Genomic DNA, 25,360 nt, shown 5'->3' on the forward strand with positions numbered 1-25,360 from the left:
TTTTCTTTCAGAGTTTGGAATATGTTACTCCAAGCCCTTCTGGCTCTCATTATTTGGTTTGGGAAGTCTGGAGTGATTCTAATTAGCTTGCCTCTGAATGTCACTTGGCCCTTTGTTTTTGTTGCTTTTAAGATTCTCTGCTTGGCTTCCACATGGGTCATTTTGACAATTATGTGGCGTGGGGATCCTCTTCTCTGATCCTGTCTAAAGGGAGTTCTATACGTTTCCTGGACCTGTGTATCAACCTCTTGCTTTATGTCTGGAAAATTTTCTGCTATTACTTCCTTGAAAAGATTGTTGATCCCTTTGGTTTCACTTTCTTTTCCCTCCTCTATTCCAATTATTCTTAGGTTAGCTCTCTTAAAATGGGCCCATATTTCGTCAATATCAGATTCCTGCTGTCGGATATTTTTTCCTAGATTAGAAACTATGCGTTCATTTTTGGATTGCTCATCTTCTAAGAGTGAGATTCTGTTCTCCATGTGTTCTAATCGGTTGTTTGTGCTTTGAATTGAGGCCTTTACTTCATTAATTGCATCCTTTATCTCTTTTGGGCTCTCTCTGAGTTCTTTTCGAAGCACCTCTATTATTTCTACAGTTATTTTCCTGATTTGATCTTCTAGAAATCTCTGATTTTCTGTTTTATCGGGTTCTGATGTTGTGGGGTTGTGGGCATTCATTGCTCCAGTATTATTCCTCTTTCCCATGATTTCGGATGTTTGTGCCTTCTCTGGGTTCTTTCCTTGGGTCACTATGACTTCACTTAAGGTGTTCTGGATCTCGAGTCAGTAGTATCTCAGACCCCACTACTCCTTTACTGGGTTGTATCACAGAGTCTCCGACCCAGAGAGTCGATAGAGGCTGCTTTAGACTGTGGGGGGTGCCAGGTTGCACGTTCTCCTATGGTGTGATATCTCTGCCACCGCCACTCCCCCACTGGGTCAAGTCCCAGGGAGTACAGTACTGGGATTTCTCCTCTGTGGCCCGCAATTTGACTCACTGTTCTTGAGTACACAGATGTAGCTGTACTGGATTCGGTGAATTCTCTGCTGCTGCCGCCGGTGACAATATGGCGCCGCTGCCACGCCCTCGGCCGTGAGGTTGGCGTATTTCTTCTTGGTTTTGATTTCCACTCTGAATTCCTGCGGCGTGTGCTGAGCTCAGCCACTGGGAGCTTTAGATTTTACCTGCAGCGAGAAATCCCGCCTGGCTGTTCCGCAGCGGCTCACCTCGGCTTGCTGTAGCCCTCCGGTGAATTTGCCACTGCCACCGGCATATAGCACTGCTTCCGCGTCCTCGGGCGTGAGGCCGGTTATCTCCTCTGTGGCTCTGAGCTCTGTTCTCAGTCCGCTTTCTCTCTGGAGCCTGGTGATTTTTTTGTTTCTGGTGATGGTGTTTTCTGGCTATGAAAGGCGCTGACTTTGTGGTAATGGAGATTGGTTGTTAGCGGGACTCTTAAGCCCCGCTTTTCTCAGTTGCCATCTTCACGGAAGTCTGTGAATTACTTCTTAGGGAATGATTTTTTTAAAATACCCTGATGTCGCCGATTAATCTCAGTTGGGTCGTTATTGTCAGCTCCCGGTCAAATCCTCAGAAAGATGGGACAAAAGGCAGGTGGAGTTCTGCAGAAACTTATCTGCAGCAATTCCTTCCCCTCTATGAATTCCCTAAGTTTTTAGGTACGGCGCTTGGGAAAGAATTTGAGGTGGACAAAGGCTTCTTGAGCCAATGACACTTTATTACAAAAACTCCAAGAAATTTATACCTTTCACCAGTAAAGTTAATCGTAAGAGGAGAGGGAGGTGGGTGTAATCATTGTGAAGTAATAATGAATGACATGTAAACAAAGGTAATAAAACTAGTCCTTCAGCTGACTGTTGATCTTCGAGAGATTGACTCCTGACTCCTGATTCTTTTCCAAGGTCTTTGCAGATAAGCAGTCCCAGGGGGCCACTTCCCAAAATAAACAAGCATGGCCAAGGCTTGGGGGTTTCTCGGGGAATCTTCTTTGGCTTTCTTGGAACTTTCCATCTTTTGGGCTCAGTTCATATAGCAAGTGTGGGGAGACGTGGTGATTCAGGTGGATGTGATAAAGTTTCTCCAGGTGTTGGCATTTTTTATCTCCTAAATCTGAAAGCTTAAGCAAACTCACAACACAGTTTTGCAGACAAAATACCACAAACAACACCACAAAGTTCTTGGTTTTAATTGTCAGATATATTTCCTTAACTGCTGAACACTCTTCTTTAGACAATAAGCCTATTAAAAGTCTAACCATCTTTAATAATCCATTTCTCTGTCACAAACCCTCTGCAACTTGCTTCTAACTTTCTAATTCCTTTCTTTCCCAGTTGGGACTTTCTTATGATAAGCTCTTCTTCATGCAAAAATGCTTTTCCTACTCTTACACGGTATTTCCTTTCCTTCATACATATATATTTAGAACGTCTGTCCTTTATTTTGTCATATTCATTAACCATGCGGTCAGCCTCTCTGTCTTCAGGAATATTTACACTGGGCGTAAAAGTCACCAATCTTTCTCCTTGAGTCTATTGTATTTGGGCAACTAAGTTGTTTATCAACTAAATTGCTTTAAGGTCACACACAAGGTTTTTATCTTCTCTGTCTCTAGGCAGGATCTCAAGGGTAAACAAAGTTTCCTTAAACTGAACTACCTTACCTGAGTTAATAGCTTAACCTAAGTTAGTGATAGTGAGGGTCAGAGACCCTTTGTAATTGCTGCAGCTGGAATGCTTATCACAGCATCTGAATTCTGGCCAGTTTTTATTATTATTGAACAAAGCCAAGGACGTTTATTTCCACGGACTCAGTTTCTATTTATAGTCCTAATTTCACATCACTGGAGCAATTCGTGTAGAAAGTTAAAGGAAATATTAATAGTCATGAAGGGTAAAAGTGGGGGATATTTTGGCCAGAGACGATACCTCTTTCTCGGGGCGTTCTGCCGACAAACTATGTGGAGTGGGGGTCTCAACACATAGATGCCAAGGCAGCAGGATGTCTTGGCACCCTGACAAGTTTAATTGCCTTGCCAAGTAGACATAGTTTCATTTATAGGCAAAAATCCTTTCACATACACCCCAGGAGAGGTTTGTCACAGAGAGTAAAACTAACCAGTTTTCTGGAAGCATCTGTACTGTTAGAAAAGCAGAAATTTAACCAAATTTGGCGGTGCACGTTTGTAATCCCAGCACTGTGAGGCTGAGATGGGAGGACCACAGTTTGAGGACAGCCTCAGCTACTACTTAGACTCTTTGCAACTCAGTGAGACACTGTTTAAAAATAAAGAAAAAAAATAGGACTGGAGGGTATATCTCAGAGGAAGACTGCCCCTTGGGTTCCATCCCCAATACCACAAGAAAGAAAAGCAGAAATTTTTGATTTTTTTCTACCAAGATGTAGTTGCCTCATCAATAATCCCCAAAGATCCCTGATAAGTCAATCATATTTTTACATATATGAATCAGCCCTGTACAAGGCACAGATGTCATGTGCAATTTCTGGAGCTCAGTTTATAATGTGTGTACTACTTATGATGTGAGGCTACAATATACAAATAAATATAATAATTTATATTATAATTTATATACAATGTACTAATAAAATGTGTACGTGTATATGTATATATGTAAAGAGAGAGAGAGATCTGAATGTCTCAAAATAAAGAGCAGATGACCCAATAAAAAATGAATACATTTAATGTCCTCTGACTGCAGAGAATGGCCTAATCAGCAACTTGATTGCAAATAAAGGCTTTACGAAGAAAAAGCAAAAACAAAGCATGTAGTTAAAGGTTTGGCTCCCATATAACTCACAGGCATGCAGCCCTGTGCTCAGCTTCACTTAAAATATTTTTAGCCAGGCCTGGTGGTACAAACTTGTAATCCCAGTCCTTGGGAGGCTGAGACAGGAGGAGTGCAGTTTGCAGACAGCCTCAGCTACTTAGTGGGGCCCTCTGCAAGTCAGTGAGACCTTGTTTCAAAAAAAAGAGTAAAATGCACAATTCACCATAGCCAAACTGTGGAACCAGCCAAGATGTCCATCAACAGATGAATGGATTACAAAACTGTGGGATATGTACACAATGGAATTTGACTCAGTCATAAAGAAAAACAAAATTATGTCACTTTCAGGGAAATGGATGGAATTGGAGAACATTATGCTAAGTGAGATTAGTCAGTCACAAAAAAATAAGAAATCAGATGCTTTCCCTAATATGTGAGAGTTAGGGAGAAATGTGTCATAGGAGGAACTCTAGATGAAAAAGGAAATCCTATAGAGGAGCAAACAAGACAACCTAAAGGAGGAGAAAGGAGGGGGGAAGAGGAAAATCTCTAAAACACACAATGTACTTAAACATATCGAAGTCAATTACTAAGCCGAGCAAGGGAGGGAGGGATGGGGAGGGAATGGGGTGGGAATTGGGTAGGGGTTAAATCAGTGATGTGTACATGTTTGCACACACAAGTTTTTTACCCCAATATGATGTTTGAATATAATGCACCAATAAAAAATTTAAAAGAAAAAAAAATAAAGAGTAAAAAATTGGGTTGGGGTGGAGCTCGGAGGTAGAAAGCCCTTGAGTTCTCTCCCCAGTACCACACCCAGCTACTTATAAATATTTTTTTAATTAAGTAAAATAAGCCCCAAAAGTTTTACCATGATCAACAAAACTCCACAATCTGTCCTTTCTTCCTCTGTGGCAGGATCTCCTACTGCTCTCTCTAAATTCTGTTGACACAGGAGCTCCTGGCTCTTCTGGAATATATCCGGCTCAAAAGTCTTCATACCCCTAATTCCTTCTATCTGAAATGCTCCTGCTAGATACAGCATGTTCCCTGTTCTTGTTTTTACTTCTATGTACAGAAGTCTCTGGATCAGTGAGGCCTTCCCTAGCCATGACATGTAAAACGTAAAAGCTCGCTATTTCTAATTCTTGTTCCCTGCTTTTCCCTGTCCTCATCCTTTATCATTTTCTAAGAAGTTGTCTTATATGTTCATCCTGCTTAGTGTAAGCATCTCCAAGCAGAATGATTTGCCTTTATTTACACTCCTTTTCCCGACTCTAAAACAGATATAGTGTGGGCTCATTTGCTGAATAAATGAATATGCCTTATTTTATTACCTTTTATTTCCTTTCCTCCCTTTTTTGTTTCTTTCATATGTCTTTTTTACTGATCTTGCAACTTGAATGTTCTTTGCATAGTGAATTTTACGCTTCCTTTTCTTCCAGTGGAATGCACTCCAACAGAATTGCCTGCTTCAAGTTTCTACTTTACCAATTCACTTTTGACTTTTCCAGCAAGCATATTCTTTGACTTTAAAAAATCATAATTACATTTTAAGACTTGCACCTTGATTTGTTCTTATCCTTTTCTAAAAATCACAAACCATCATAGAAGCTTTGTTCTAAGATGTCCTACCTATGAATAGAGTATTACATGTAAAAATACATATTATTTGTTTATAATTCCCACATTAATTGTCACTGAAGATGAGTCGTATTTTACTGTATCAGCCCTAAGTGAAGCAAAAATTGAGGGGTCAATACATAAAAAGAACTGCTTTGCATAGAGATTCAAGAGCCACTTTAACTTATTTCAAACACAAAGGAAAAATATTTCAGACAGAAGGAGTTTTTAGTTGTTATTTTCTCTAAAAAAAGGAATGGGGAAAAAAGAAATTTGTATCTTTAAAACTTTGGACCTTACTGCTATCATGGGGCTTATATAAAACTGAGATAGAAAATGAAAAGGGTTGAGGTCAGCCAATGGTTTGTACCTTTCAAAGAATTCTAATCTTAAAATTACCAGGTTCCAGAAAGAAAAGTTCTGTTATATAAGCTGGAAGGGAAATCAAAAGCATCACATCCATGACAGCATAGGTCAAGAAAAGATAAAGACTCACGACTTTAAACAAAATTTCAAACCCAGCAAGAACAAATTTGGTTTTAAAATCTAGAACTAATCTAACAATTGACATCAATGGGGAAAAAGAAACATTTCTTGCCACCTGGATGTTTTATTAAATTCTTATGACATGAACTCACTGTACTATAAATATTCTCTAATATGATTTAGTTCCCCAAACTTTTATTGTTGCATTTTGTCCTTTTTATGTAGCCTCAACAGGGAAACTGGAGTTAATATTAACTTGGAATATTAAATACACATATTTCCATTTTTAATTTTCTATTTTTCTTAATGGAATAATCAATCAATTTGCCATTGATAAATTATAAGGCATCCTAATGAACATCTGTAGAAATCAAGCTGCATTTAGTATTAAATTTTAAGATTAAAACTGACCATGTAAATTTCTATAATCAGCGCACCCTATCCTGTTACCCATTATTTACAATGTTCTCCATAATTATATTCAAAGAAAATATAATTTATTTTTAAAGTTAAAATAACAATGATATTAAAAACAGTACCTCAGTGAGGACATATAGAAAAAAATCAAATTATGAGAATACAGGGTAGATACGTAGGTATTAAACACTGACTATGCATTTTGAAATTGGGGTAGAAAAAGGAATCAAAAGTTGTAAGGGAAATATGGTAAAATAGAGGAAGCAAGCATGCTTCAGTCACTGCAAGACTCAGAACTCAACCAGGCAAGAGAAGAAAAGCAGTCAGAACTCAACAGAAGAAAGACAGCAGTGGAGTCAGCGCAGAGAGCAGAGGACTGAAGAGTCCCATGCTCCTCATCTAGTGAGCAGAGAACAGCTACGGTGGCTTTTGGAGATGAACTCCAATAAAGAAGCTAATCCTGCTCACTCAATGATTGCAAACAACCAACATCAAAAGAAGTCCATTCTTCAACACATATGATGACCTCAAGACCACAAATCTCCAGCCTGCCCAGCCAAACTACCCACGAGACCTCCAGAATCCCAATAAGTTATGATCAGAAGAACTTTTCCATGCCACATAATAATCAAAATGATTACCATGGGTCAAGGAGAGACTGTAATGCATCAGAGCAAAGATACAGGTGATACTCAGGGGCGAAACAGTAAGAATCACACCAAACTTCAAATCATGAAAGCCAGACCTATCATAACTATATTTTACTGTATGCAAATTATACTACATAAAAGTTGGTTTGTAAAGTAAATTAAATAAGCTGGGTGGGCGTGGCAGTGCTTGCTTGTAATCCCAGCATTTGGGAGACTGAGACAGGAGGATCGCGGTTATCATAGGTCTACTGTTTGGGTTTTAACAAATATATATACTCATGGAACTAGTGGCCAAGTCAAATTTAGTGATATTCAGGTAAGTTGTTTAATCAGGATCTAAAAGCTTTAATTCAGGTTTATATCAAACTAAAACTAAAAATCTAGCCCTCTGTTCATGGAAAAACAGCATTAGAAAAATGAAAACAAGTCACACATGAGGCAAAAATATTTGCAATAGGTATATTGGGCAAAAGACATATTCATAATATATAAAGAACTTCCAAGCACAATAATATACCCAAAGCATAATCAAGAGGGAAGATCTTGAAATATATTTCAAAAAAAGATATAAAAGTGGGCAATAAGCAGAAGTAAAAGAACTAAAACATCATGGTACATCAGGGAGATTAAAACTATAATCAGATATTACCTCACACCCACTCGAGTGGTTAAAATTAAAAATACTGAAACAACTCAACATTAGCACGGATGAAGAGCAGCTGGAACTTCCGAGTGCTCCCCATGGAATTGGGAAATGGTATAAATACATATTTTCTCCCATATGTGGAAGCTAGGGAGTAATCAGGTTAAGAGAGGGCCTTTAGGTAATGGAAGAAAAACTCTAATGGAAGAGGTCCAGGGGAGAAGTCCTGGAGGGGGAGTGAGAATTACCAAAGGAGGGACTTCCATTCACATCATGTATATATGTGAGAACACCAATGCTAATCTCAGCACCATGAATGGGGAAGCGGGGGTGTTGAGAAGGAGAGGCGGGGATGCCTACTAAGGTCTGTACGATGTCACGATCATGATGCGAGACTATACTACACCTATAAAATATTTTAACAATTAAGGCAATAGCTATACATAAACCTAATTGTGAGGTATTCGCATTTCTTCTCATTTTTTGTCATGCTTATTTCTGCCCTAGATACATTAGAGCCCTGTAAACTCCTTGATCCGCCATATCTGCTACTCTGTGTCCTGTGATCTACACCTCCCATCTCCTTGATCTACACCTGTGATCTCCACCTCCCATCTCCTTCGCACCCTCAACCAATGCTTTACTCTAGATGCGTATTCCAAAAGAATTTTCAGATTCCGTACGTAAGTCAGATCGTGCAGCACATATCCTTGTCTGGCTTACTTCACCTAGTAGAATATTCTCCAGATACATCCACACAGAAAAATGGTAGAACCTTTTTAAGTTGAATAATATAACTGTGTGTGGACCACAGTTCATTAATTTTTTAACAGACACTTTGGCTATTTCTTTATGTTGTCTACACCGATGTAAGAGATTCCTTACCACTGCCTCCCAACAGTTTCTTCTACCTTTCTGATACACCCTACACACTGTCACTAGATGGAACTTTCTGAAGGACAATTGTGATCAGACCACTCCCCTGTCTAAAAATCTTCAATGATGTCTCACTATTTGGTCATAAATAACATCATATTAAAACGCCTTCCCAATATAGTTTCAAATAGCTTTTCTACCTTAACTCAAATCTTCCCTGCATATTGCTCTCTCCTCTAGAATGTGCACCATTTTAATACATTAATTTAGATTTCTTTTTATGGACACTTAACAAGTGTGGAAATATGACTTGACTACTAGTTCCATGAGAGTATATATTTGTTAAAACCGAAACAGTAGCTGGTTGTGGTGGCCCACGCTTGTAATCCCAGCATTCGGGAGGCTGAGATAGGAGGATCACGGTTTCCAGACAGCCTCAGCTACTTAGCGAGGCCCTTCGCAACTCAATGAGACCCAGTTTCAAAAGAATTAAAAAAATAGGACTGAGGGTGTAGCTAAAAGGTAGAACGCCCCTGGGTTCCATCCCCAGCATCACAATAAATAAATTAATTAATTAATAACTTAAGAAATGCAAGGAAAGAACTGATTATTTTAAGAGTAAAAACAGTGTCTACTTTGAGAAAAAAGAGGAAGAAGAAGGTTAACCTTGGGATGGAGTGCATGAAGGGACACATAGGTGGTTGGCAAAGTTTTATTTCTTGATCTGAGTGGTAGTTATAAGTCTCCTCCCCTCGCAGCACTCATCACACTAGTATTTGTTTTATATGAATTTTCTATATCTGCATTTTAATTTAGAATTCAAAGGTAGATCGTTATTAAATGATTAATACTGAAAGGCTACCTACCAAAGTAAAGTCTTGGACCACACGGTGATAGAATGTTAGAACTTGAAGAACCACGATGATTAATTTGTCCAATCTACTCATTTTACAAATGAGTAGCCTGAGAACCAGAGAAGATAGACTTGCTGAAGTCACATAGAGAACTGGTAGATTCTGGATTCTGCTTGCAGACTGACTCCCTGAACCATGCTTTAAACCAGCCCAGTCCATACAGTTCTACGTGGTTTCCACTACAGGCTCTTCAGCTACCTGATGGGTGATAGCATCCTCTGTGGTTAAGCCGCAGCACCCTGTTCATTTAGATAGTTGAAGGTGTGTAAGATTGCAATTAAGCTTGTCAAGCCAGCATCACTGTCATATGTTTTGTTAAGTATAAATGACTAAATTTTCATCCTTCTCTCTGCAGAGCTTCTGTGACTTCAAAGACTGTGGTTCTTCCACAGGGAACTCTTTAAGGACACGAAGACAGACGAATGTGGAGGAATATTTCTTTGAAGTTGAACTAATTATTAAAGTTGTAAAAGTCATGCTGATTACACATAGTTGAAAATTTTAACTTTGACTGCATAAAGAGATTGAAATAAATCAGTTGATTATTTTTACCCTCAAAGACCTCCAATATATTTTAACAAAGTACGTGACATGGCTATATTTACTTCAGTGAAGCTTGTGAAACATACATTTTTATGCATGCTGTGATGGTGCCCCCACTTGATAACTTCAGAATATATGTTCAAGTCTCATGAGGTCTTTCTTTTCCAATTAGATTTCTCTGTCCATCATTTAGAGATAGTACCACCAACTCATGATGTATGCCTCTAATGAACCTTATTACAAGATACAAAATTTACCACAGATTTAAATTTGAGATAATGTTCTATGCTTTATTTTAAAAATTGAACCTAAAGATTACCATTGAAAATAGAACAAGTGAAACAAAAAATTCAAATTATATAGTTATGGTGTATGATTTGAATGCACGTTGCTAGTATTTTAACAGTTTTGCATCCAAGTTCATCAACGATATTGGCCTGTAGTTTTCCTTCCTTGAGTTGTCTTTATTTGGTTTTGGTATTAATGTGATATTAGCTTCATAAAACATTTGAGAGAGTCTTGTTTCTATTTCACAAAATAGACTGAGGACTATCGGGTTTTAAAATGTATATATAGTTATAAATTAAACATCATTGTGTAATTATTTTTGGTACTAAGGATCAAACTCAGGGGAGTTATAACTGTGAGATACACCTGCAGCCCTTTATATGATTTTGAAACAGGGTCTCAGTAAGTGGCTGAAGCTGGCCTCAAACCTGTGATCCTCTTGTCTCAGCCTCTCAAGTACTAGAATTCTAAGCATGAGCCACCACACTTGGCTTTACTGAACAATTTTTTTAAAAATACCAATCTATATTTACTAAATAACCAACCAAATAAGTAACAGTTTGTAAGTTCTTGGGACAATAATTAAATCTAATAATGTATCTCCAAATTTTAAATAGAATTCATTCATTCTAAATCCAGGACTAGTACATCGCTATATGAAGTCAGACTTGTTCAAGAGAGAAGAGCTTTGAATGGATTCTTGTACTTGAATACTTTATTCCGTGGACTTTTTTAATAGCCCGCATGGTGTAAGCTAGTATTTATTCTTGCTGTTTATATTTTAGCCTCAATAGATAACCGAATCTACTGCAGAATTTTTTTTTTTTTTTTTTTGTGGTACTGGGAGTGCAACCCAGGGGCTTTTCTACCTCCAGGCTATACTCCAGGACCTATTTTATATTTTATTTGGAAACAGGGTCTCACTGAGTTGCTGAGAGCCTAAGTAGCTGAGGCTGGCTTCGAACCTGCGCGATCCTCCTGTCTCAGCCTCCCAAGCGCGGGGATTACAAGCGTGCACCACCACGCCCGGCTTACTGTAGGAATTTAGTTTCCATTTGGTCACTCTGAACATATATGTTCAAAACAGGTAAAACTGTTTAGGTAAAGTCTGTACTTGAGTCAGTCTGCTCATGAATTCTATGCTGACACTCATCTAGCTATCTGTTCCTATAAGATTTACCTAAACATTTTTGTTGTGTAATATGGAAGTTTTTAGGAGTTCAGCATCCCACCTGGCAAATTCTGGTTATATCTGTTCCATTGGTGTAGATATGTAACCAAAACGCATGGTTGTTACTGGTTTTGCTCTTCAGTGTAGATTTCAACTTTTTATTTATTATGAACCAGCATACCCCTCCCAAAAGTATGAACCATAAATTCTCCATCTTCTGTGAATGTGGCCTGATTTGCAAATAAGGTCCTTGCAACTGAGCAGGAAGAGGTCAGAAGGATGTATGCTAATCCAGTGTTCTTTTGTAAAAGTGGAAAATTGAAGCCAGGCATGGTGTTACATGCCGTAAACCCATTACTTTGGAGGCTGAGATAGAAGAGCAGGTACAAGACCAGCCTCAGCAATTTACAGAGACCATCAGCAAGTTAGTGAGACCCTGTTTTAAAATAATAATCAAAAGGGCTAAGGATATAGCTCAGAGGTAGAGCACGCTGGGTTCAATCCCAGTACCACACACACAAAAAAAAAAAAAAAAAATTTAAAAGGAAACATTGAACACAGAAGCAGATGTGCACAGTGGGAAGGGGATGGAAGAAAAGAGACACAGCGTGCTATGTGAAGATGAAGGCAGAGATCAGAGTGATGCCAGACACCCAGAAACCAAGTCTTCTGACTCCTGGATTTGGGAGTTCTAACCTCTGCTTCTATTAGATACTACATTTCTATTATTTCAAGCCACCTAGTTTTATGTACTTTTGTAACAGAAGCCCTAGGCAACAAATATACCATCATTTCTCTTGGCAGAAATGGAAGAAAAGCTACAAAATGTTTCTGAGAATTAAAAAAAAAAATTCTCAATTCACTCCAGAAGCTGGGAATCTTCAGCTAACTCCAAGAGAAGAGAAAACTTGTTCCTACAAGCCATCTAGCGGGGGTGGGGGGGTTTGGGGGGTTGGGGACAATGTTATATATAAGTTTCATTTAATGATGCTTTGCAAAGGCTTTCTAGCTTGCTACATATTTATTTTCTTTTTTCGGGGCGGGGGGGGGGTGCGGGGGGACTAGGGATTGAACCCAAGGGCATTCTGCCTCTGAACTACACCCCCATCCTTACTTTTGTTTTTTTGGTTTTTTTAATCAGGGTCTTAAAAAGTTGCTAAAGCTGGCCGGGAACCTGCAATCCTTATGTCTCAGCCTTTCAAGTACTGGGTTAAGAGGCATGGGCCACCACGCTTGTTACGCATAAAAAAATTCAATCTTTTATTTGGCTTTGCCAGTGGAGACCTGGTCCAAGGCCAACACAGAGATGACAGTAACGTCCCTTTGTCTGGGTTGTATTCTTCAGTCTGATTAAATGAAGTATCTGGTCCCTTGTGCAAAAGCCTATAAAACACTATTTTGGACTGCACAGATTCTTCCACTTTTTACGAGAATGCCACACTTACGTACTGATTAATGCCTTCAATACTTTTAAGATCTGAGAGCTACGTGAGAATACGGAGTCGCTGCAAGATTCCTGTTGGTTTCAGTGGTAGTCGTACACGTGGAATGACAGGCAGGGATCCGTCCTAATTAGTAGGCACCGCGGCCTCGCTGTGCTTTACTTATACCACTGTTAAAGTCTACCCAGTAAATTGAGCCTACTGTCTACTCTCTGAAGAAATTAATGTTGCATTTGTGTTATGCTGAATGTCAACTTAATAAGCAAAGGGACTTTAAAATATCCTCAGTGACTCAAGAAAAAAATGTCTTTCCTACAATGGAGTTCATTTTTCTCCCTACCCAAGAAACAAGGCAAAAGGGATCAGTGATGTTTGTTTTAAGATTAGCACCGAATATCACTTAGAGACATTAATAAAATATTCCCTAGAATATTTATAATTTATAAAAAGATGAAATATTTGGATAATAAGGTATCCAAATGTCACTGTTGTACAGCAAAACAGTAGGTTTCAAAACAATTACTCTTTCTCCTGCCTGGGACAGCACTTCCTCCCATTTATCCTCGTGATATCCCTATTATGACGGCCAGTGATTTGGAATAGAAGAAACTCCACAGGATACACTTCCTTGTTTTGGCTATTTCTTTCTCAAGTACTCCCAGAAATAATCTTTCGATTCTATATTTTCTCTTTGGTTAGAATAAATTATCTTAATTGACTAAATATAATGCTGAAATCAAAATCTTCAAGTATATATCAAGTAATCACACTGAGTGCAATAAATATTTTTCTAGCCTGAGGATTTAACTATAGTTGTTATACTTTTATCCTAAAATATGTGTTGTAAGGACTTTCTTAAGCTCACTTTGCTTATTATAAATTCCTTTGTTTCCTTGCACTCAATAAATGATCTTAGAGTATTTTAAAGAAACTATGTTAATACGTAATAAGGAAAATGCTGTTTAAGTGCTCTATTTAGTATCTAATTACAATCACAAGAAACAAATAGATAATAGTCTATTTGATTATAGTCTTTAGATAATAAATTTATAGTCTTTAAATAATAAAAATTTATAGTCTTTAGATAATAAATCTGTTGTTTAAAAGAAGTATTACTGCAATTGTAGCAGTTGAGAACCAACAGTCTTTAAATAATATCACATCCAGAGAGTTAGCATGTTCAGGTAAGAGGTTCACATTTACATTTTCACATTTCTATTTTATGTCTTTTTTATGTAGTTAATAGGTCTTCCAAATAGTTTTAGACATGCAGTATATTGAACAAACGCTGATGTGTGTAAAGTTTTATCCCAGGTGCAGTGAGAAAGCCTTAACGTTATCATGAAGAAATGTCTTCCGCCATCAGAACAGAAAACTGTACTTTGTTGAACACATTGACTCCCCCAAATGACATAAAGGTCTTCCCAGAACCCTCAAGGAGAGCTCTTGACTTCTAGCAACCCAGGTCAGAGAAACAGTTAAATGTTTAGGACAAGTCTTAAAACATCCCATTTGTTATAAGATTCTGTAAGTCCTTACTGGAGCTGGGGCCATTCCTGTTGAAGACAGAGCCTGAATCAAGACCACATAGCAATTATTTGACTTGCATGGAGAAAAAGCCAAAGGACCATCCTACCCTTCTGCATAATATGTTCCTATCTGCTTTTAAACAACACTGGGAGAACAGAGCCCTAATCTTCTCATTTATTTAGAATTAAAATATTCATATTTCAAAAGTAAAATTATAAATGATGAAACCAAGGACCAGAAGAAACTTATTCAAAGCTAATAACAGTGCCCAGAGTCGTGTATTTCATAGCTCTTACCAAGATGAATAAGCTTTGCTAAGGCGCTGCTTTAACTTCAAATTTCACTTTTCCTTCAATAATGAGAAACTGAAAGGATGAAAAAAAATGTTGATGGCTTATATTGTGTTTCGATACTATCATTATATCAAGGTCAGAATAAGATTCACACTCTGATTAATGTCACTATAGTCTTACAATAAAAGCATATTTAATCTCATCAGTGAGAATGTCTACATTCTAATATCTAGCTCTATTATGAGGTCAGATGCATGATCATTTATAGAAATAGTACATATTGTACACTTCGAATTAGAACAAAAAGGGAAATCTGCTGTTGGTTAGACAGCAATCAGTAATAGTTACCTGGCTTTCTTGGATGTATTTAGTAATTTTAAATATTTTCTAATCTGAAACATTTTCCCACACAGATATTAATAATTTCCTGAAATATAATTAAAATGGGTATATATTATCCAGACTAAACTGGTTTTCCATTATTAAAATACTAGGCCTCTGGGTTTACAATACAAATGTGGTTCAAAAAAAGGCTCATTCTCTGTTACATAGAAACCATATTTCATATTTAGATTCTCAGCATCACAGAGGTATATTTTAAAATGATATTAAATCAATATTCTGCACCTATTATTTGTTCACTATGCATTTAGCACTGTCTTGTTCTCACCAGGGGTCCTGTCTCTGGATGATCATAAATGTCCATTATCCCATTCTATGAAGTGAGTTTTGCATAATGATTCCATTTAACATTCCCTCCCTTCCACCCTCTCTTCTCAGTCTATTAGCATTATGACGTGTGACTTTCAGTTTTGTATAAAGCTAGTGTTGAAGTGGTTAGTGGCACAACACTGAAATATTTTATAATATGCAAACAGAACACTTTTCTTTTGGTATGTAAGCCCACCTTAGTACATTTTTCAATTTCCTTCAATTTGCTACAGAATGAATTTTAAACATTAACAGTCCCCTTTATATCGAAGGGTTCCCATGACTACATACTCTATCCCTTTTTTTCCTTTCTAATATACAGAGACTAATAAGATGTTTAGCCATCTATCCAAGCAGTCAAAGGGTATACATTGGCCAAGAGTGCGAACTGAATTTCTCTAGATAAAATGTCTAGGCAAAGTCTATATATTAAAAATCAAATTTGAAAGTAATTAGACAATTCCATCATGATTCAGAACTACTTGAGAACCAAAAAACCATTTAAATAAACTTTAAATATACCTGCACCATAGTATCAGAACCGAGTTCTATCTTAACAGTGCAATGGAAACCATGTATCTTGTACACAGAAATATTTAATAAGAATATGAAATTAACCAAAAAACTTGCTGCTGCAAGTTTATTATCTACTATACTTTCCTTATCTTCAAAGTATTGGTGATATTATCCTCTGAGAGTTCAATCCCCAGAAAACACACAAACACACAAACACACATACACACATACAAATTAGAATTAAGACCTGGAAGCAGTGGTGCATGCTTTATGACCACAGTACTTAGAAGGCTGAAGCAGGAGGATCACAGCCTTGAAAACAATCTCAGCAACAAAGCAAGACCGAATTTCATAATAAAAAAGTCAAATAGGGTTAGGGGTGTAGCTTGGAGGCAGAATGCCCCTGTATTCAATGTCCAGCATTGGAAAATAAAAAGGGAAGGAAAGAAGTGGTGGCAGAGGGTGTAGCTCAGAGGTAGAATGCTGCTGGGGTTTGATCCCCAGTACAAAAAAAAGTAGAATTAGATCTTTCATATTCTTGATTATCCTTAATTCACTAGTACTATACTCATTTATAGAGGGAAATAAAACAATGACATTCAACCACTACCTTAAAAGAGCAAAAGATCTAATATATTATTTGCTGTACATATTTTATAATTCATTAATACATCCTTTATCAAACATTTAATGAGTGTTATCTATGTTTTAAGTGCAATACTAGGTGCTGAGTGTGTAAGGGAAAATAATACATCATCACAGTGCTGAAGAGGGAGGAAGAGAATGGAAACAACAACCTTATGACAATTTCCTAAGTGATAAGAACTGGGGATCTTAAGTGTGAAGAACTCTAGATAAAGAAGGAGATTTTATCAATGAACAAATAAGGCGACCTAATTGAGGGGATGAAAGGGGAGAAGAAGGAAACTCTCTAAAGCACATGATGAGCCGGACATGGTTGTGCACACTTGTAATCCCTGCACTTGGGAGGCTGAGACAGGAGGATCGCACAGGTTCAAAGCCAGCCTCAGCTACTGAGTGAGGCTCTCGGCAACTTAGTGAGACACTGTTTCCAAAAAAAAAAAAAAAAAAGGTCTGGGAGTATAGCCCGGAGGTAGAAAGCCCCTGGGTTCCACCCCCAGTACCACACACACAAAAAAAAGAAATAAAAAAATTAAAGCACACGATGTACTTAAACATAAGAAGTCAACCACTAAGCCAAGCATGGGAAGAAGGGATGGGGAGGGAAAGGGGTGGGGACTGGGTAGGGGCTAACTAGGTTGTGTGTGCGTGTATATCTACACAAGTTTTTAATCCCATTATAATGTATGAATACAATGCACCAATAAAAAATTTAAAAAAATAAATTGCCATACATTAAAAATTTTTTAAGAAAATTTAAACATAAATAAAAAAGAAAAATGGAAATGTTACCTATTCTATGAAATAACAGAGTGCTTAAGTAATATTTATAAGACAATAATAGTGAAGGGGGTTTTAGAGAAATGGCACAATGTGCTAATTGCCATATTTTATGTTAATAGCAAGTCGAGTCACAGCATAAATTAGGATGAACTAACTTCTATGAAAGGGTACTTCAGCTGGACCGTAAGGGATAGGATGGATCAGTGCGGTAGAGGAGGAAGAGCATTAAAGACAGAGGACACAGAATTCACAAAGGTAAAAAGATTATCTGTCCAGTTTGCCATACTCGCTCTTGGCTTTGGGAATTGAAATCAGGGATATTCTTCTTCTGAGTCGCACCCCCAGCTCTTTTTATGTACTCATTTTATTTTGAAACAGCCTCGCTAAGCTCCTGAGGCTGGCATCCAACCTGCAATCTTCCTGTTTCATCCTCCCAAGTTTGGGGATTACAAGCATACACCACTGCGCTACGCTCCAAAGCCACTTTGCAAATAAAAAGTTTACTCTGCCTTTGGTCATCTGAATTCTTGTGGTGCCTAGAGGTTTGATCAATTTTTCAGCAAGTTGGACAAAGGCAAAATCTAGAGTCACCTCATCTACTCTGACACAGTTTAACTCCAAGAGAGGCATGGCAAAAGGGACAAAGAAATGGTTTGTCGGTAATAAATCACGAAAGAAACTACCAGGAACAAACAGCTAGATGTGTGTTTACCCAGCAGGAGGCCAAGGTGTAAGAACAGTTGGAGAGAGAAATTCACATGTATAAAAACGGATATAGCCCCAGAACTGGAGGCACTGTGACAAGGAAAACAGTGCCTGGTCTGAAAATAACCTGAGGTTTGATCTACTAATTTCAAAAGTAATTGTTGAATGCCTAACCACTTAGGCATTCTGCTAGTTTCTCCACTCTTGCTCACCACCCCTAGCTTCAGACATTGCGGAATCTACTTGAAAAGTGGAAGCAAAATTATAAATGAGTCCAATCAAAGGCAGAATTTGAAAATTCGAAAAGAAGTGTGCATGGAATTGTTCTGAGCTTCAGACCTGGGCGTGGGGGTGCGAATGAAAGGAAAGGAACAGACCGAGAATTCCTGGAGGAAAGAGCAGCTGGGCCGAACCTCAGAGTACCAGTAGGATCTCGGGAGGCAGGTAGTCAGGGAGAACACTGCGGTCAGCACAGGAGAGCCAGTACAGGAGAGCGGCAGGGTGAGGCCGATTATGCAAAATACCAAAACATTCACACAGCAGACTGAAATGCGCCCCAAGCGTGGGTATTTACAGGAGAGAAAAATGCAAAAGTCAAGGCTATGTCTTAGAGGTCAAAAGAGTTTGACTTAGCCAGACGTGGTGGCACACACTTGTAATACCAGTACTTAGGAGGCTGAGACAGGAGGATCACACAGGTTCGAGGCCAGCCTCAGCAGCTTATTGAGCCTCTCGCCAACTTAGTGAGACCCTGTTTCCAGATAAAGTATAAAATAGGTCTGGAGGTTAGAAGGCCCTGGAATCCATTCCCAGTACCCCCCCACACACACACACACATACCACACACACACACACACACACACACACACACACACACTCTTGACTTGATAGTCAACAAGAAACCAAACATTATTTTAAGGAAGGCAGGGATACAAGGAAGGCAGGCACGTTCAGAAAAGATAAAGCTCTAATAGCCTCCAGCTTTAAGAGATCTGTCATCATGATTTGTTACTCAATAGTAGACTGCAACCAGGCATGGCGGTGCACTCCTGTAATCCTAGTAATTGGAAGGCTGAGACAGGAGAATCACAGGTTCCAGGCCAGCGCAAGGTAACTTGGTGAGATCTTCTTTCAAAGTAAAAATAAATGAATAAATAAAATGAGGCTAGGAATAGAGTTCAGAGATAGAATGCCCCTGGGTTCAACTCTCAGTACCAAATAATAATCATTATAAGTTTGCAACTACATGGGACATTACTTATTTTGAAGTGACAGGAACGGTTGTCCTTTTGTTCATAAAGTCTGCTGCAAACAGGATGAGGTATTGTGGATAAAAAACAGACTGGCTTCAGTATTTCCTGCCTCACTCTCCCACTAGAGAGGAAAAGTCACTTCTAGACAGGCATGGTGGCACATGCCTTTAAGTTCTGTAAAGTACGTGGTGGAGACAGACAGAATGATTGGAGATTTGAGGCCAGCCTCAGCAATTTAGCAAGACCCTCACAAGTAACCTAGTGAGGCTTTGTTTCAAAATAAAGAGAGCTGGGGTTATAGCTCAGAGGTAGAATGTTCCTGGGTTCAATCCCCAGTATGTGTGTGTACACACACACACACACACACACACACACACACACACACTCGCCCTCTGTCCCTCTTCTTCTACTGTCTGTCTCTCTCTCAACACATGATGTCTCTAAACGTCTTTTGAGAAGGGATAACGGAATATCATCCCAGGGAGAGGTGGAGAGAGGAGTTCCGAAGTAGATGAGGGAAGAACTAAGTGTAGTCATTGAAGGCCTGTTTATTTGGGAGGAAATGGAAGTGCAGGTGAGTTTTACCCGGAAAATGAATGAGTGAGCGCTAGCACCAAAGCCTTACCTATATCTACCATAGGCTTGTCAGAGATGCAGGTGAAGTTTAGCTGATAAGCATATTGGCAGAGACATTTGAAATTCTGCATTTCATAAACCCCCAAAGCCTTCTCATAACCCCAGGGAATTGGCAAGGGAGACCCAAACATGAGTGATATTGTATCTCCCCCATGGCCCTCGTAAAGGGGACCTCAGGATAAGATTTAGTTTGGCTTAGAAAAAAATGAGATTATTTCTTGTACCCAAGGTTTATGATAAAGTAAAATTAATATATGATATACTAGCAAAAACAAGTTTCTATCTTTGATCTAGAAAACCTGAGTTTAACTAATGTTATCAAGTGCCTTAAGAAGAGCACTATTATGTAGCCATGGTATAAAACTACACTGGAATGTGCATGCTTTGCTGAGTGGAATGAGCCCTTTCTGTGTGACGAGCTTTGATAATTTCATTCCCACAATGGCAGATACCTATAACAAACCATGGCACTTTTGAACAGAAGAAATAGATTCCCAGCCAGTTGAAAAGGGTCGGTCCCTCCCTGAATATGTCAAAAGAAACTACAAAATTATCATTGACTCATCTTGTATGTTAAGATAAAACTTGCATTTCCAGTGAATTTCCTCGGATTCCCACTCCTACCACGCTTGGATTCAGTGACAGCTACTAAAGGAAGCATATGTTGCTGGGAGAGGGTGTGTGTGTGCACATGTGTGTGTGCTTGCACGTGCATACATGTGCACGCACACACGCATTTCAGGGGATTCTCATATCTCATACTGGACATAATGGGGGAAAAACACTACCCTAGCAAGTTAACATTGGCAAGAAGCCAATCATCTATCTTCTAAGTCCTATGGCCTATCTAGGTGCTTTGATTAATAAAAATTACCGGCAAGTCTGTAACTATGGGCAGAAACGGAAGCCTTGGGTCAACAGTTTGAACACAGTTTAACAAGTACTTTTCAAATACAGTGTCAAATTACTCGATTAGCCTAAGGACCATCAAAAAAGTGTTTGGTGTCCTGATGTACAGGAAATAATATTTTGCTTATGTAGCGAGTGCAAGCTCTTCACTCTTTCTCTATGTGTTTACACCTTGATTGGTGCACGAGAGAGTCTCACATGATGATGTGGTTCATGGAAAACTCACCAAGTGCTATGTGCGTATGTATCACTCTATGCCTTTTTAAAAACTCCCTTCTGAGCTCCCGCCTATCCTTTCAAAGCCCCGAATCCGAAACACAAAGTTCTGTCCCAGAATATATATTCATCACAGCCACTGCTCTGTATAGCCTAATCCAGGAAAATCAATGCAACGATGTCACCTGTCAGTCTCTTCGTGCATACAGTAAAATGACGCCATCTGTGAAAAAGTAACGTGGGGGTAAGGAGTCATCCCCAGATCCCGCAAAATAGCCTAGGCAGTCTGAACCTGGGGAGAAAAGGATGAAGACAGGATAATCAGACATTCAGTACACCAGGGATTCATTTCTTAATTGATAGAAACGCAAAGCTCTTTTAAGCCGATATGAGCAGATCAACTGACAAACCTGCTATGCACATCTGCACTTTTATTATACTTTTATTATACCTGCTAAGCACACCTGCATTTTTATGATACTTTGCCTGAGGCCATCATAACAGTGGGTCCAGGAACACGTTAGTAAAATTAGAAGGAAGAGCACTGAGCATCTTTGGTCTGCATGTAAACAATTAGCAGCTCATTAAGGAGAATTTCACTTTCGCGGGAGCCGAGTCCTTCCTTGACCTTATTTCAGCTGGCTAATGAATTGAGGCCTCTACCAGTGGGGTAAGAACCGTCTCCAAAGTGGGCGACATCGCTGTCTGACTCGGAGTTATCTTCTAGCCGACTTATGGTGCTATAATCGTGTATGGAATTATTCATATTTATTGTGGCAGGCCAGCCAGAAAAAAAAATTACCTTTCTAAATTCTTTTCACAGTCCTGCTCCTGTGACATCTCTCTCTCATTCTGGGGTATGAGTTAAATCTGCAGAATGTAGGCAGAAGTATTCTAGCCACTGGAAAGGGTTGGCGGAAGAGTTAGCAAAACCGAGAAGCAAAGGGGCTGATGAGGCAATTAAGTGTTATATATTAAAAGAAATCTGTACCCTTCTCACCCCTTCAAATAAAAGGTAATAATGGTGCCCAAATCCCACAACCGTCACTACAGTCTCAAACAAGTTCAGAGTTAGTAACATCATCATCTACTTAATCCCTTCACTGAAGGTACTTTGGGATTTCCTTGGCATTCGAAAACTTGGCTACCGACCCTTAATGGACTTGACCAGTTAAGGCCAAATTTACTACCTAAATCTTCTTTCAAAAGTCCCGCTGATTTATACATCCAAATTTCAAACGTATTCTTTGCAAGGAGCACGTGATTAAGAGTGGAACACGCACAATTCCATTCTGTAATAAGATATTACCATCTGATACACAGCAAAGTTAGACCATAATTGAAGAGGTCTTGTGACCCCACATTGCTGCTGAAAAATGTTGACTCAGGATGTCATTTTGACCTGTATGGCACTGCAGCAGGATGTGGTCATTCACTCAACAGTTACTGATCCTCACTGTGGACCAAAGCACTGGCCTCGGGGTACAGAGATGGATTAAACGGGTTTCTGCTCTCCAGGAGCTCACTCGCTACTTGGGGAGAGAGATGGCAAATCACACTGACATTCAATAAGTGTCATAAATTATGTATGGCTTGTATATGGCCAATACCATTGAGGCCCGTAGCATCTTGACCATTTCCTTTGGAAAGTTATGTCAACATAAACTCCTATGTCAATAGTTATGCATGTGATTATTTCATTAGCAGCTCTCTCTCAGACTAGACCATGAAGACCTCCAAGAGAGGGACTTGTCTTTTTGTTCACCATCCTCAGAATCGATTGTGGTGCTGGTATATAATATATGGTCAGCTATTACTTGGTGAATAATGAAGGAATAAATGCTTTCAAGCTATGGAGAGAGATTTATTACAGGAACCTCCACTATATCATCAGTGTCTATCGGTTTGCTCTTTTAAGAAGCTTCCTATTGAGTTTTTTTCTTTTGTAGTACTGAGGATGGAACCCAGGAAGCACTACCTCTGAGCTGGACTCCAGCCTCCCCCCCTTTTGTTTTTCATTTTGGAAACAGGCTCTCACCAAGATGCCTAGGCTGTCCTTGAACGTGTGATCCTCCTGTCTCAGCCTCCCAATTACTGGGATTACAAGCATGGGCCACTATGTGCAATTCTCTTGGGTTTTTGTTCAAATAGTTCACTATCCTAAAACAGGTGGCTATTCTCTGACCTAAGAAGATTAAATTACCTAAGCACTGGGAGGTGGAGACAGGAGGATCGCGCAGCCATGCTGGCTTAAGAGACCCTGTTTCCAAATAAAAATATAAAAAAATAGGTCTGGGAGTGTAGCTCGGAGGTAGAAGGGCTTCCAGGAACCCCAGTACCACAAAAAAAAAATGACCTAAGCACTATGACAGGCACAAAGCCAGCACACAGGCTATGTGACGTGTCACTAGCAGAGTTCATCATGTCACTACAGGCAACACAGACTTCCTTTTGGGTATCACCTATCCTAGTACGACCCTATACTCTGTTTCTTTTTTCCTTTTTTTTTTGCGGGTCGGGGGATGGAAACGAGGGGCATTTGACCTCCAAGCTACACCCCCTGTCCTATTTTTTTTTTATTCTTTATTTTGAAACAGGGTCTCACTGAGTTGCAGAGGGCCTCACTAAGTAGCTGAGGCTGGCTGCGAACAGTAATCCTCCTGTCTCAGCCTCCCAAATGCCGGGATTACAAGCGTGCGCCACCACGCCTGGCACAATCCCGTACTCTGTCCACAACTACACGTAGCATCTCACTTCTCCATAAGCATGTCCCTCCTCACCCTATCCCCATCTCCTCCTCTCCTTTCCCACCCCATTTCACTCTCAGCCTGCAAGAGTCTGCAAAGGTTTCACAGAAAATGTTCTCTTTGTATCTTGGATTAACTAGAGCGCACTAAAAACAAAACTTCTTTAATTCGGTGTGCTCCATTCCGGCAGGAAAAACTCTTGTTCGAGAATCATATAATTCATGTTAGTAAAGGTCTCTGCTTTGAAAGATCTTATGACTATGAAATATAATACATCTAAAAAACTTTCATATTTTTGTGTGTGTGTATAATATTAGGGATGGATCTCAGGGACATTCTACCTCTGTGCGATACCCCCAGCCCTATTTTTTATTCTTTATTTTCAAACAGGGTCTCACTGAGTTGCAGAGGGCCTCACTAAGTAGCTGAGGCTGGCTATAAACCACGGTCCTCCAGTCTCAGCCTCCCCAATGCTGGGATGACAAGTGTGCACCACCATGCTTGGATTTCTGATGTGTTCTTTTTATTTATTATTATAATGCCACTGGGTTCCTCCCAGCTATACTCCTGGTCCAATTTTTTAGTCTTTTTATATTTTTTGAAACAAGGTCTCACTGAGTTGTGAAGGGCCTAAGTAGCTGAGGCTGTCTGCGAACCGCGATCCTCCATTCTCTGCCTCCTGAATGCTGGGATTACAATATGCGACACCACGCCTGGCTATGATGTATTCTTAAAACCGAGGTAGTCACTGAGGCTGAACTACATGTGCCGCTTGTTTTATATGCCATACTTGTTTGGCAGAAATTAGGGCAAAAATTAATAAAAAATTGGTACAAGTAGTTTATTAATTTATTTGTGGCACTGGGATCAGAACCAGGGTCTCTCGTGTGGTACGGATATTTTTAGAGCATTTTACACAGCAATGCAGTGCCTATTTGATATGCAACTGAGCTAAACAGATTTGAACGTGGCTCCTAGTCACATACAATGCACCTTTTGTCCGTTTCACCTCCATATATCTAAGACCCAGTGCCAGTATGATTTTCTCCACCATGCCCTGCCTGATTACTAGGATCTCGGCTACGTTCCCTTCTCTGCTCCTATAACTCCCATTGCCTATTTTACTCACTAGATACACAGTCATATATATGGTTATTTAACATTTTATATATGTAAAAAGGCCAGCGCCCAGAAGATGAAAAAATACCAAGCCATCATCTTGCACAGGATGAATTTCTGAACAGGGATGTTTATCTTACAGAAATATGGGGGGTAGACCAGAGGCAATATACTAATTACCACTGATTACTCTTACAGCCTGCATATGGGTAGCAAACAGAAGGGCTTTCTAAGGCTCCAAAAATAAGACCAGAACCAATGGTTAAAAACTACTGGGAGATTACTTTCAATCTACATTAAAAAAAATACTTTGATGGTCAAAAACATATTTTATGATGCTATGTGTATATACAAATTGCCAATGTTGATCTCTACTGTGTTTGGAGGGGAGTAGGGTGGGATCCAAGAGTGGGTTCATCAAGCGCTGTGTGCATGTAC

Source organism: Muscardinus avellanarius (assembly GCF_963383645.1).
Source record: "Muscardinus avellanarius genome assembly, chromosome: X".
NCBI lineage: Eukaryota > Metazoa > Chordata > Mammalia > Rodentia > Gliridae > Muscardinus > Muscardinus avellanarius.